We start from the raw sequence: 15198 nt of genomic DNA, 5'->3' as shown, positions 1-15198 counted from the left end.
CACAGCTGAGAGGCACTCCAATGGCACCTGAGAAAGCGGTAGCCATTTGACTAATGGTAATGTTGAACCCGTGTGTGGTAGAGTGAATCAATAATCATCTACTGTATAACAGGGAACTCACATTGTTTAAATACGAGACAGGATGGCAAGGCTTCACAGGGATAATGGTTTTAAGGTGGAAAGTTATAGAAAATTGTTACACATATTGTCCTATGTGCTTAAGGAATGGAAAAACTTTTGGTTTAATTTTCACAATGACAGAATTTAGGGTACCTGTTTAGGTTGAACAAGCATGTATGTGGGTGTACTAGTCATGCTTCCTCTACTGTGATAAAAATCACGACCAAAAGCAACTGGGGAGGAATGAGTTTAGTTTGCTTACAGTTGTAATCTATCATGTAGGGAAGTCAGGGCAGAAACTCGAGGCAGGAACCTGGAGGCAGGAACTGGAGTAGAGCCATGGAGGAGTGCTGCTCACTGACTTGCTCCTCACGACTAGCTCGGCTGGTTTTCTTACACAGCTGGCATCCCCTGCCCAGGGCATTGCTTACTATGGGCTGGGCCCTTCCACATCAATCATGAATCAAGAAAATTCCTCACAGACTTGCCTGCAGACCAATGTGATGGAGGCACTGTTTCAAATGAGGTTCCTTCTTCCCAGATGTCTCCCCCCCCCCACCCCCACACTCACGTCAAGTTGACAGAAAGCTAGCCAGCACGGTGTGGACTGTATTGAGGTTGTTGTGAATACATGTGCGACTGCCATGGCAGAGCAATCAACAAAATGTGAGAGGTTGTAAACAACAATCTGGCTAGTAACAAACACTTGGGAGGAAATGTACGGATTTTAAAAGAATAGCTAAAGCTACCTTGCACAGATAGGAAAACGAGTGAGCATGCACACTCCTTGAAAATCATTGGCTCACACCCTTCATCTCTCAGCTAAAAAAAAAAAAAATAGTACCGTAGCCTTAAACATCAAGCATTGCCCTGGCATTATAAACACAGTGAAAACCACAATAAACCTAGTCTGTTCTCAATAGTCTTAGAGTCTAGATGGGGAAGCAATAAATATAAAATTATGCATATCATGCTTTAATCATTGAACTGGGGTTATGAAGAAACACATGGGTATGTAAGACTTCATAAGAGATGAAAGTTTCTAGTCTGGATATAGGGATAGGAGAGTGGGGCTGGCTTCTTGGCAGAGGAAACTAACCTCAGGTTATGTGGAATGTTAAATAAATAAATTCAGAATGAAAAATATGTGTAAATCACATTTCTTTGTGCATTGAAAAAGATGATCAAATGTAGCATGAATCTTAAAGGGTCTTATTAATAAAAACAAACCCAGTGCCAGTTATTGGGGTGAATGCTGGAAGATCAGAGAAACAGAATCAGCCACAGCCAACCTCTCCTCGCCAATTCCTCAGCTGATCTCATTTCCTCAAACTGGAACCTTCAGGTCCTCAACCGAATGGATCTCAGCTGAACTGTTGCTAAAAGCCAAAAGCTTAACAGACGCTAGTTTCTGGTTTTCACACCATTTATACCTTTCTGCTTCTTGCCATCACTTCCTGAGATTAAAGGAGTGTGTCACCATGCCTGGCTGTTTCCAGTGTGGCTTTGAACTCACAGAGATCCAGATGGATCTCTGCCTCCAGAATGCTAGGATTAAAGGTGTGTGTGCCACCATTTTCTGGCCTCAATGTCTATCAAGCGGCTGTTCTGTTTTCTGACCCCAGATAAGTTAATTAGGATGTGCAATATATTGGGGGACACAATATATCACTACAATCAAATGTCTATTGTTTTCCAGTACTTGGGACCCAAAAGATGGAGTTCCTAGTTCAAGGTGCTGCCAGAGTGCTTGACCTCACAGAAAAGAAAGAGCCGCACAAGGAATGTGTTTCTTTTGGAAACAGTGAGAGAAGAAATCTGCCCAATTCAAGTGCGTTATCAGAGAAAAGGCTTGAGAAACAAATGCCAGGGGTGAATGGGCAATCACCATGGGAAGGTGAGCATGGGGGAGGGACCGGGAACTCCTAAAGGGGAAAGCAGATTTGGTTTAGAGAGGGGTACAATCAGCACCAAGAGAGCCATATGGAGAAGGAGGAGGGAAGTCTGGGCAAGAACCTGGGCTCCAACTGTGCTCAATCTGCAACCCATATACAACGCCTGCCAGGAGCCCACTTCACCCGCGGCTTAGTCCAAATAATTGCAGGCTTTTTATCCCCCCCCCCCCCCCCCCCCCCCCCGCAAGCCATGGAGCGGGTCAAAGAATGTGGATATGGAACTGTGAACTTTGATCTTGACTCTACCCTTCCTGGAGACTTCTGTAGCCCTCGGGGCTGGAGAGGCTCCAAGGGGGTCAATCCGCCTGCTAAGGGCACTCAAGTCCCTGCCCGTTGAAAGGCACAGGGGACTCCAGGAGGTGAAGAGCAAGGGAAAGGCAGTGTTACCAGGGAGCTAAGATGCCAAGTTTAACAACTCCAACTCGAGGAACTGGAGATGAGATGGTTAAAGAACAACTCCTTTTAAATATAAATAAAATACTCTATACTCTAAGTGCTTTATGAGGAAAATGCAGTTCAGAAAAGCCGATTTGCTGCCGCACTAAATGTTTTAATTTTTTTTTTATATGCTGCACATTAGAGCTTGCATTTTCTTGTACCTCCAAGGCATAGTCTTTTATGGCTTTGGAGATAAAAGATTTACATTTAAATCATGCTTTCCCTGTGCCACATTTTAACAATAGCTTCTTAAATTCTCCTGTTCACCCAAAGGTCAGAACACTTTTTTTTTTTGTCGACATCTGCTGCCACCTTAGAGTACTGAACCCATCCTTCCAGCTTTGGAAATCTAAATATTATTTATTGTGGATATCAAAGGAGATCCAAGTACCAAGTGTTTCTCAACAACGTTGAGATGTCAACCTGGGGTTGCTAGGAGAGCAGAGACACTGTGTGGGTGAAGGACTCACGGTCCAGACAGCAGGTGTTTCTGCTCAAAATTTTGAGCCAGACATACCACCAGGTAACTCTGGGACAAGTTGAGAAAGGTCCAAAATGGACAGTTGGTCAGCAGACTCTTATGCAGCTATGGCTGGTAAATGGTCTGGTTGCAGTCCCCATTTCTTCGCTAACTCTCCTTTCCTGCCCTTCAAAAAGATGGCGCTGTGGGGGAGACCCTCACAGAACCGTCTCCCCTGTGTTTTCTAGAGGCAGAGCTGTCGGCCAACTTGCTATGGGCATTAATGCACATTCCAAAGCTCATCATCGCAAAGCCCAGATGAACAGGCTTTCAGGGTTCCAAATTATGATGGTTAGTGCCAATTGTCAACAGAATCTTGAATCACCTAGGGAAAAGGCCACTAGGCTTATCTGTGGGGAATTATCCTGATTGTATTCATTGAGCTGAGAAGCTCCGCCCACCGTGGGAGGCAGTATTCCCTAGGTGGGATTTTAGATTGCATGGATGGAGAAAGAGGGAGCTGAGCACCAGCATGCACGGATCCTTTCTGCTTCCTGAGGATGGATGTGATGTGACCAGGTGCTTCAAGCTCCTGCCACCCTACTTCCCCACCACGAAGGACTGACCTGTAAGTCTGAATAAACCCTTCCTCCTGTAAATTGCTTTTATCAGAGCATTTTATCACAGAAACAGGAAAAGAAATTAAGACTTAGAGTCCTTCTTTTGAAGGTTATTCATAGATAATCTCCTAGCTAACATACTGACTAATTTTTTTCATGCAATACATTTGGTCATACTCTTTCCCCTCCCCCAATTTCTTTCAGACCCTCCCCACCTCCCTACCTATCCAACTTCATGTTGTTCCTCTCTCTCCCTCTCAGATAAACAAATAAAACCCAATGAGACAAAAAATACCAAGATAAAGCAAAAATCACACACACACACACACACCCCCTCCATGGAGTCTGTTTTGTGTTGGTCGTTACTCCTGAGCATTGGGCCCGCCTGGAGTGTACTTGCTGTACCCTGTGAGACTCCATTGGAGGAAGTGGTTTTCCCTTTCAGTGGTATCAATTGCAAATAGCTTCTTGGTTAGGGGTGGGACTTGGGTCCACTTCCCCTTCTCTGTGCTGGAACTTTATCTGGTTTGAAGCCTTGCAGCTCTTGAACTTCCTGTCACAATCTCTGTGCAAACACATTGACTTTTTTCTTTAAAAAAAGTACATTTGCATTTCAATCTGAGTTTTCAAAATTTTGCTGATTAAGTAAAAGAGTCAAAGATAGCTTGCTTCTAATTCTGAATGGCCAGTTAAGTTGTTACAGACATGTGTCCTTTTTCTCTCTTAATTCAAAGCTAGTGATTGAACCAAAGAATGAGAATATTTCCAAGGGCCTGGGAATGAACTAAGAATTGAAACTCTTAACCAATCACTAGAACTAAGAATTTGAAACTCTTGACCCATCACTCCTGATGTTCAGGACTGATGTGATCTGGACTCAGTCATTCTAAATGGAAAATGAAAACAAAAAAGTTCAAAGACAAATCATATTAGACAAAGTTGGGGGAGGGAAGAAAGATGAAAATTTAAATTTTAAAAGTTGTTTAGTAATTTGCAATTTATTAGTCATTATATTCGCCCCTTAATAATAAATAAGAATTACTGGTTCTTAACTGTATAAGAAGTTTGCAACTTCCAGCAACCCTATTGTATCCAATTCTTCTATCCCTGGGTGTTCTTAGATTCAGAATCAATTACAAAGGAAAAATGGTTTATTCCTTTGGCTTCAGGGAAGCATGGTACTCTAGGGAGTCCATTACAATATGAAGCTTAAATTTGACCCAGAGTCATTTTATTCCAACATCTTCCAGCCATACCATTCTGAGAGAAAATCCCTCTGTTGAAAAAGGAACCAGCTTTGTCTACTTTGAGCAGTCTGTGGAGGCTGCATGTCATCTCCAAAGAATGTGGAAGAAATGTGGACACGCAGTGTTTGCGCAGGCCAGAGTTTCACAAGGACGCGTAGGTCACAGCTATATTGAGATTGCTTTTCTCAGAGTAATACTGGCAGAAAAGTCCACTGAAAAAATTCTTTAATAACTGTTTCGGGTTGGACATCACTTCACAGTCCTGTATAACAAAACCACTTTCCTCCTAGATGAGAAAATTCTTATTTATTCAGAGTTGCAGAGTACTACCTGGGGACAGCCCCAGGCAGTCCATGAAGTGGAAGCATTTTGCCTTCAGTATATTTGACCTTCATGGCTGCTCCCCGCCCTCTTCTACTCCACATCTTCTTTCTCATCCTTGTATTTTTATCCAGAGGGGAGTCTTGAGGACGCTGCTTTACTGTCTATCCATAATTTACTCTCAAGAAGGTGTTCACCATAGCATTTGCACCCAATTGTATTTTTCCCCTAGGGTGTTTTTTTTTTTTTTAATTTTTTTTATTTTAATGTTTTTTTTTTTTTTTGTGTGTGTGTGTGTTTGCTGTTCTTTTGTTTTGGGTAGTACTAGGAACCAAACTCAAGCTTTCCTGAAGGCTAGGCAAGTGCTGTACCCCTTATCCATACTTCTTGGTGTGTGTCTCCTTCAGTTTAAACCTTCCTAAACGTATCAGACAGTATTTACAGAAAATGCTCTGAGCTATTTCGAACAGAAGACATGATGGTGTGTGGAAGCCATATTATATATGAAGCATTATTCCTCACACTAGCTTAAATGACTAGAATAAGACTTATTTTCATTTGGTATTATCCCAAGAAATAACCATGCTATTTATCCAGCTCCTGTGATGCTTAAGAGACACCCCTTACTCATTAGTGACAAACAGTTTTCAGGTGAACAAAAACAAAGCCCCCTCCCCCAGCAAGCTCTCAGACTGTGAATTTATTGCACCCTTATTACCAGATCTAAGAATCCGGGACAGTATATACACGTTTGCATCTACCCGTCACCATCTTGGCTTTGGGTCCTCATCCACATTCAAATCAAGACGACCTTCAGCAAAGGTATACTAACTAGCGGTAGGAACTTAGGTTAGGCTGGCCCTCTTGCTCCACCCTTGCTGGAACCATCCTCCAGGATTTGGTTGTCTCTTTTAGAAGACATCCACTGTATTTCATTAGAATTGGGAGCTATGAAAGTGATTTTAAAAGCTTAGAACCATGTGCAACCCTCTCATGTAGAAAGTATACTTACCGACGATGAAGCTGGCACCCATTAAATCAGAACCAAGAGGCAGAGAATACATGTCCTCATAGATGGTGCCACTTTTGGCTAGGTTTGGCCTTGAAACTCTCACACCTCTGGGCTTTTTATAATATTCTAATCTTACATTAGTGTGAGTTGGGATTTTATCATTTCTGACCACAGATATACTACTTAACCAGGGATGTCACCATGGAACCTGTCCACGAAGATGCCAAAGGAGATTCCAACTGGGTACACAGAACAGCCACAGTTGCTGGAACCACAAGGTGACATTGATGATACCTTTTGTTGTGTGTGTCTCTCATGACAGATGATTGCATTGTTGCAGACACATGCCCTCTCTCACCCCATCACCAGCTTTTCACTGATAGGCGATTCCTGACTGACAGTAGGAACACATTCCTAGAGTGGACAGGAAAGTGGAATGTGACACCAGGCTATTTTTTACTTCTCAGTTATTTCATAGTGCTTGTTTGAGCTGGTTCCTGTTTGCCAAGTGTCATTCAAAAGTCACCCAATTGTTGGTCCATCCTTGCTCAGTTGTTGATGAGAGTGCCATGTGGGCTGGAATCAAAGCCTTGCCGAAATGTGTCTATTTTACATCTGTTCCTGGCTGGGATCTTAATGACATGCACAGCATAATGAGATGTGTGTCTGGTTTGTGTAATGAGATTCTTGATTTGAGTGTCTAATGAAGCCTATAGCCTAATGAAATATATAGTGTAATGAGATGCATAGTTTGGATGTATGGTACACATCTGAAGGTCCTTTAAAAATAACAGTAAGCGTGAAAACATCCCTCCCATCACTGTGAGGTGCATCTACATTTCTTCGGGATTTTTCACTTGTAATTTCTTAATGCTCTTGTCATCTCTGCAATGGATAATTCTCATGTCAGAAACCAAGAGTCAAAGAACTGCCCCTCACCGTAAATGGTAGCTTGAAAACATAGCATAGACATTTTTGCCCCCTGAAAAAGATATGCACCCGTTCCCCCCCATTAATGCCTATTTGTTAATATGATCAGCAATATCAATGTATTGACTATAAAAATACCTAACGCTCTGTGGCTTATAACTGTGAATACTTTTTATCATTCAGATGACGTTAACCACTCTAAGTCAGCTGGGTGGTCTTTCAGAGTTAACTAGAACAAGCACATGTTCGTGATGAGTTCAGGTCTCTAGGTCTGTTGACTTTGATGATACTGTCTTATATCTTTGAAGGACATCTGCCGACAGATGACCTGTCTAGGGAAACATGTTGCTGGAGCAGTTGGGATCACCCTGGTTTGGTCTCCCATCCTCTACCCAGCAACTCGTGCATTCATCTAATGGCAGATGGTCATGGGGGACAAGTCACATTGAGACAGAGAGCTTGTGTTCTTACACGAGGGGTGGGTTTTTACACTCATTCCAACTACCAACTTTAAAATGCTTTATTTGTTTGCGCCCTTTTCCTATCTCTGTATCACCTAGGAAATTTGAGCAAAAGCAAGAGTTATAAAAAACTACTTTGCTTGTAAATGTAAACATTTGCTCAAGGGGTAATACAAGTGACCACAAACATCCTAAAGCGCATACAAGACATTACACTCAACTCCTATATCCTATGGATTGAAAGAGTACTCTCTGCAAACGAACTAGGTAAAATAACGTAACTGGGAGCACACAAACAGAAGTATTAATGGGTTATCCCTTCACTTTTTTTTCAACTTTTGGGCACTCTTGGATAGGAGACAAGGTAGAGAACCTAGCTCAGATTTGTAGTAAAATGCTGGGGAGGTTTTTACCCCCTTTCATGGGTTCTTTTAAGTGCATTACGGATTGTTTCTGCCAAGAACTACTGATGATTGACCCCAGGCATGAGGTATACATTACATGAGACTTGCCCTAAAATTTCTCAGAGACTGAGGGAGAGTTTTAACAGTGTGTAGCTCATCTGCAGCAGCCTCCTGGATGAAACCCAGGACACTCTTTGAAAATTTATAGAGACTAGTGTATCCTGCAGTTTAACAGGCCGTCTGAGGGGTTTTTTTTTAAACATACCCTCGCCAAGGTTTTATCTCTCTCCCATCTCCCAGATTGAATATCCATTATCTCTCAAGCTGCCATTACCCTCAGATGCCTCAGATTTATTTGTCTAGGTATTTTATAGAATAAAGGCCTGATAGGGTCTTCTTTAAATACACATCCTAACCACATTTCAGAAACCAGCAGTTGGTCCCATCACCCCCCTACCTCAAGGCGATGCTTTCTATTGCACAGGGATCATAAATTTCACTCCCACATGCATTTTACAATTATGGAAAAGAATGAATCAAACCAAGTACCCAAAGTTTAGATTTTTTTTTCAATTTATTTTCCATCTGCTCTTTTTTATTCAAGGGATGGTTCAGTTTAGTACATGCACAGGTGACCCCATGCGAAGATGCATGATAAAAGCTTATGGGAAGATTGATTAAAAGATTTATTATTATTTACTTCAGAATCCGGCATCAATCTAACTCTCCTAATTAACATATCTATGCTTTCACTTCACTGCCTCCATGCTTTAAGAAGCCTTCTTTATATACCATGGAATATTTAGGTATACTCATTACTAAACTGATAGAATCTAAATTTCTTTCAATTATCCATATAATGTATTCCACTGTAGTTTAATAGATCCTAATTAAAAATTAGCTGTGTCTTTCCATGTCACATGACCTACACAGAATGTCAGCAAACAGAGATGATTTTAATTTCATAAAAGTCTGGTTCAAGTCTAAAATGTTCATGAAAACCTGTCTTAACTGGGGTGAATCGATGATAAAATTCATATAATTGCTACCCAATGTCTACTCTTTGTATCTGCTACATGAGTTTTTCTGTGTGGGAAATGTCTGTGTGTATTCTCCTTAGATAGAGCGGATTCCAACCTACCCGAGAGGGTTCTAGCCACATCCCACTTAGTGAACTAATGACTGTAATAGGGTTGCTTAAAGGAGCACGTGGGACTCAAGAGCACGCACACTGTTGAGAACTCATACCTTTGGCATCTCTGACTCACAAGAAACTGCACCACTGAAGAGTCCCAGTGGCAGCATGGATGACTCACATAAAACTGCATTCCTGATGAGATCCCCGGGCAACGCACAGGCATACCTCTAAGGAGACTGACCCTGGCCGATGACAGATAACATGATCTCAAGGACGGATGCTTTGCGAGAATCTTGTGGGCAGTGGGAGCCCTTTCTCTCCTTCCATAAGGAAATGTGATCACAGCTGCTCTCACTACAGAAAGCATTGGTCAGGTCCAGTCTGGAAAAGACAGCTCTATTATAGTGTCATTTTATGGTGATGTTCAAGGCCACTTCATGTTGTCTTAAGGTCAGTTGGCCAAGCTGCCAAGAGACTGGGCATACAAATGATGACTGGAGAAGGTAGGACACCTAGGAAAAGACTACAAGTGATAAGTATGGGAAGTCTGTGGACTGACCAGTAGAGAATACGTGGTAGGTTGGAACTTCCAGAATAGAACCTTCTCTTCACTTGCAGCAGCCACCTGGAAAGACTGATAGCAATGGAATTTTTTTTTTTTGGCTCCCATCATCCTCTCCTAATCAATATCTCTCTGGAAGGATCCAGAAATACACATCTTATCAGTCTCTCCAGTGATTCATGGACGTTCCATGTTTGTGAGCCGGGACTCTCAGCATTTCTGGTACAGTCTCCACGCAGTGATCCGTGTGTTCTTAGGGCCTGGCAGCTGGCGAGTGATGACTGAAGCAATGATGGAATATTTAAACAAACTCTACTGGTACCAAGAAAGGACCCTTGTCCTGTTAGTGATCCAGCCCCTCTTAATAATGTATGAATGCAAGACAGCAAATCAATTAGGCAGCCATCAACAGGAGAAAGCTTGATAACAAGCCAAATGCAATTAAAATGGTGCTTGATAGTCGTGACTTCATCCCATTTTTAGATCATGTAGAGGGATGGGCAGAAGGTTGGGGTGGAGGCCCACCTCAACTTTCTTCTATTCCAAAACTAAGTTCAGTTTCTATACTCAAAGAAGCCCATTGGGTCATTTTCATAAATAGTGAGCCAGCTCTCCTAAAACATGTATTATTCACAAGAACTGAAGTAAGTATTTACTTTAAAAGGAAATATGTTTTTCACACACATATTTGTATATGTGAGTATGTATTAATATTTCTTTATTCTGTTCCTTTATTGCTGTTCTAGTTTTGACTGTTTCTGTTCTCAATGAATTTGGTATTTTTGGTTTCAAATATCTGAAAAGATGTGTCAAACTGAGCCATATCATTGTCTAAGTTGACTGCTGCCCATAGTACCAATGTATTAACAATTCAAGATCATAGATGGTTTGTGGCTATGACATAACATAGGGAACTCCATACTTTTACATGAGGAAACTCAGGCCTGGGGAGATTAAATCCTTTTCCACAATTTCACCCTGTTTTACACTTGATTTTTTTTTTTAACTATGCCATACCTACTCTATCAATTCAATTGTTATAAATATATATTCTATGGTGAACATGAGCTGTTTTTGAAGTGTTTCCTTTGTTAAAAACAAACCAACCAACAAACCAAACAGCAACAACAAAAAAACAACCTTGACCTAGCAAGCCACAGTTGCAGAAATATGGTAAACACTACCTTTCATTATGGCCGTGTCTAAGAAAGCCAGATTGCTAGTAACACTTTGGGCATGATAAAAATGAATTCCATGGGTTATGTGTAAGCCATGTTACTTTCACACAGAACATGCTCCCATCAGTCAGCCAGCTAGGGAGAAAATGATAGAGTTTCTAAAGTCAGGTAAAGACCACGTTGTGCTTTAAGGTAAAGCTCACAGGTGACAGAGCCAAGCTGCTTTGCCGTTGTTTAAAATAGCAGTTGCCAGCGGGAGTTTACAATTTCCCTGAGAAGGTCTTATCAACGCAAATGTCAGGGAATTTGTTGATTCTGCCTCTCACTTTTAGCAAACATGTGGATCACATTCTGCTAGTCCGTGGAAAACCGTGATTGTATATTTTGAATCATCGGAAGTTTTACCACTGTCTATAAATATTACGTAGCCAATCTGCACATGCCTACCCCCCTTCTGCATTCAGGATTCTTCTCTGTGACCACTGTAATCAACCTAATTGGGCAAGAATCTCTAAGCGATGGCAATAACATTTGTTTACTTCGTTGGAGGAATGTGCTCCCAGGCTGGTACCACCACATTTCAATTAGGTTTTATCCAACACAGAGAGAAACACACCCTTCAGCCAACACAGTCTGTTAATTTGAACGTGTTTAAATGAACTGTGCATGCCCTGTCGGAAACTCTGATAAGTCTGTTCTTTGTCGCCTGTGAGAGGACACAGTGACATTTAGACCTCTTTTTTCTTTCATATTTTGAAGAACACACAGGAGCAGCTGCCCTTTTCTGTTCTTGAGGTGGCTGGCCATATGCCCAGAGCTACCCTGGTAGCCACAGTCCTGGACCACAAATGACTTCTACTACATGTTCAGTGCACGCTGAACAATGCAAGACTGTGAGAGGAAAGGAAAGAGCAGCATAGTCACACAAGCCCAGGCCAGCAGAGGACGGGTGGTCCAGGTCTCTTTCACAGGGATGCTGTGCCTTTGTCTGAGTTAGTTCATCTCTCAGAGCACCGGGAATTTCCTTTAGAGCTGGGTGTGCCATCCAGGATGGAAGATGGAGATGCTGCATACTTCTTTCTAGTTCCTATCGTCTCCTCTTCTCTTTGTTATATAAACCTTTGCCAGGGGCTTTGCACTTTCCAAATCCCTGCACCCCAAATGCAGTGACATCCTTCACTGCATCCCTGAAGTAGTGACATGGCTCCTGTTGACAAATCTGGGACAAGAGAAGGACAAGTGTCTGAGGATGGTTTCAATGGTACCGCCGCCACTGTGTGCGTCTTCACCAGTTTGGTAAAGCACAAGGATATGATTGTCAGGGTTGTGTTCAGCAAGTGCTTTTGTAAACGCCATATTTGGAAGAGGCTATCATTTTCTCTGAGAGAGAGAGAGAGAGAAAGGAAGGAAGGCAGGCTGGATTCAAAGGATGACCTTGCCTTGTGCACCCCATCTCCAGAAAGCAATACTGTCAGTGCCTTGGGAATTGACTGACCTAGGTCAGCCTCCAGAATGAGAAAGTGAGCCAGCTGATTCCTCTAGGCTGGGCAAAAGTTATCCTATGACACACACTTACACAGCGAACAGTGTTCATGGGAGTAGAAATTGACAAATCCAGGCAATCATCCTGCCTCTGAGATCTACCCCCAGCCCCTGTCTCTGTGTTCTGACAGGTCTCTGTAAATTGTCCAGGCAGGTTTCTAACTTGTGATTCTCATGTCTCATCCTCCAAAGCTGATGGAATCAAAAGCCTGATTCACCATGCCTGACCATACAGAGAATTTTTAGAGTATTAACTCTTCTGCATGATACTATGTGGTGGGTGTATATAACATATAGTATTATATGTTTGTCCAAAGCAACAGAAAGTTCAACGCCAAAAATGAACCCTAGTGTGGACTGCAGACTTTGGGCGACTTTGATGTGTCAATTAGGTGTGTCAGTTACAGCAAACACGCCCCTCTCGGGGGTGGGGTGGGGGGGATGTTGTTAATGGGGAGGTTAGACTAGTGTGGGACCAGAATCAGTGGGAGATCTGTACTTCCCTCTCCTGTCAATGTTCTTGTGTTCTAAAGAGTCTCTAAAAATACAACCCCAAATGCATGCACAATATTTCTGCAAGGCAGCCTGAAGTATTTAAGTATCATATATATTTCTTTGATATGTATTCTTTTGGAAGTTTTAGGCATTGTGGGCTTTTCCTTCCTTCCTTCCTTCCTTCCTTCCTTCCTTCCTTCCTTCCTTCCTTCCTTCCTTCCTTCTTTCCTTCTTTCCTTCCTTCTTTCCTTCCTTCCTTATTTCCTTCCTTTCTTCCTTCCTTCCTTCTTTCCTTTTTTCCTTCCTTCCTTTCTTCCCTCCTTCCTTCCTTTCTTCCCTCCTTCCTTCCTTCCTCCTTTCCTTTCTTTCTTTTCTTCTTTTGTTTTGGTATTTTCCCCTCAGAAGCAAGAACAAAACATTCTTCATGACCTAGACATTGGACTTTTCCAACTTTTGAGGGAAAGCTAGAAGTGTGGTAGCCTGGTAGCCGTTTTTTGACAAATGTTAAAGAAGAGCAACAAGCTTGTCCTTGTTCTCCAGAATCTACCTCACAGTCCTAGAACATGTGTGCTGAATGAATTTCAAAATCCAGAACTTTCCATGACCCATTCTAAAAATGTTAATGATCAAAAAAAAAGGGGGGTTCAAGTGCCAGTAATAGGCCTGTACTGGCTAGTTTTATGTTTTATTACAAGCTAAAGTCATTTGGGAGGTGGGGGGCCTCAGTTAAGAAAATGCCTCCATAAGGCATTACCTGTAAGGTATTTTCTTAATTAGTGATTTATTGATGAGGACCTAGCACATTGTAGGTGGGGCCATCCCTGGTCTAGTGCTCCTGGGTTTATAGGAAAGCAGGCTGAGCAAGCCATGAGGAGCAAGACAGTAAGCAGCACCCCTCAATGGCCTCTTCATTAACTCCTGCCTCCAGGTTCTTGCCTTGCTTGAGTTCCTGTTCTGACTTCCTTTGATGATGAACTGTGGTGTGGAAGCAGAAGCCAAGTAAACCCTTTCCTCCCCGACTTCCTTTTAGGTGGTGGTGTTTTATCACAGCATTGGAAACCCTAACTAAGGCGAGACCATATTAACCCGAGAGCATCAGTCTATCAGGAAGAATAAACGGCAATGCCCTTGGGTAGACTCTCAGTAGAACACATGGACTATTGCTCACATTTCCTTCTCCCTAGGGGTTCTTGTGCACATGACGTATGACTGTAGACAGCCGTGGGTCTCATTTTCTTCTGTGTACTCGTCCTCTATTTTCTAGCATGACCTACGGACTTGGGTCAATTGCTGAGGCCTCGGATGTGTTCTCTTTTCCACTCATGTGGCCACTCGAGATCTTTGTTATCATTATGTGGTTTTTTTCCCCCATTAATTATTATAGTAACCCCCAGCAAACTTTTTTAAAAGCAAAACCAGGAATATACAAGGGTTATCTACAGCTATAACTTCAAATGGAGCCAGTGCTCATCATTGTCATCAGGATACTGTCTCTGTCTCCCCTCAGAAGCTCTGTTTGTTATGAAGCAATGGCTGTCATGAATGGCAGCTGGCAGCCACGATCTTTTTTAACTTTAGTATTCTCAGAGATAAAAACTGTCTGCTGAAAACCCGTCACCTCAGAAACATTCTACCATGGATTCTCACAAGCAGGGTGTGTGTCAAACACCCTTCCCAATATATATATTGACTGGGCCAAAAAGTTGTTACTGTCACTGCCACAGTGAGTGAGTCTAGCTCTCCCTGACTTACAGTGAACGAATTCTTCTCAGGAAAGAGGGTGTGAGGAAATCCAAGGGTGGTTCCACCACTCCACACCTCTCTGGCAGTATTCTCTGATGGTCTGGAGAGGTGAGAGAATATCCAGCATAGGATGGAGACCTTCTCCCGTGCCGCTGTCCCGTTATACTAGCAATGGACATGAAAAAGAGAGTGCAGCGCTGTGGGAGCTGCAACTCTCTTCCACTTGGTTTCTCTCTCAAGCCCTCTAGCATGCAGCGTCCCAAACCACTGGAGACTCCATGGACAGCGAGTGCCTCGTGCTGAAGCTCAAGAGTTGTGTGCTGTCTGCTGCTTGGGTTCTGAATTTCTGACCATGGAGGCTGTTTCTCTCATCAGGAATCCCTTCTCCCCGGTAAGTACCCAGGGATTGTCGTGGTGATTAAGCAACTCAGCTGGGAGTCAGCGTCTGTCTGGAGTTCATTCATTACTTCTCCATGAAGCTCCATAGAGTTCTTGCTAGTTGGCAGCTAGATCAAGTCTCCGCCCTCTTCTCACATGCTGCCAACTCAGCTGGACCAAAACAATGCCCAGTC

The sequence above is a fragment of the Peromyscus californicus genome, unplaced genomic scaffold (genome assembly GCF_007827085.1).
Source record: "Peromyscus californicus insignis strain IS unplaced genomic scaffold, ASM782708v3 Scaffold_21__1_contigs__length_65335640, whole genome shotgun sequence".
NCBI classification, from domain to species: Eukaryota; Metazoa; Chordata; class Mammalia; order Rodentia; family Cricetidae; genus Peromyscus; species Peromyscus californicus.
The sequence above is the reverse complement of the archived record's forward strand: the minus strand, read 5'-3'. Positions refer to the sequence as shown.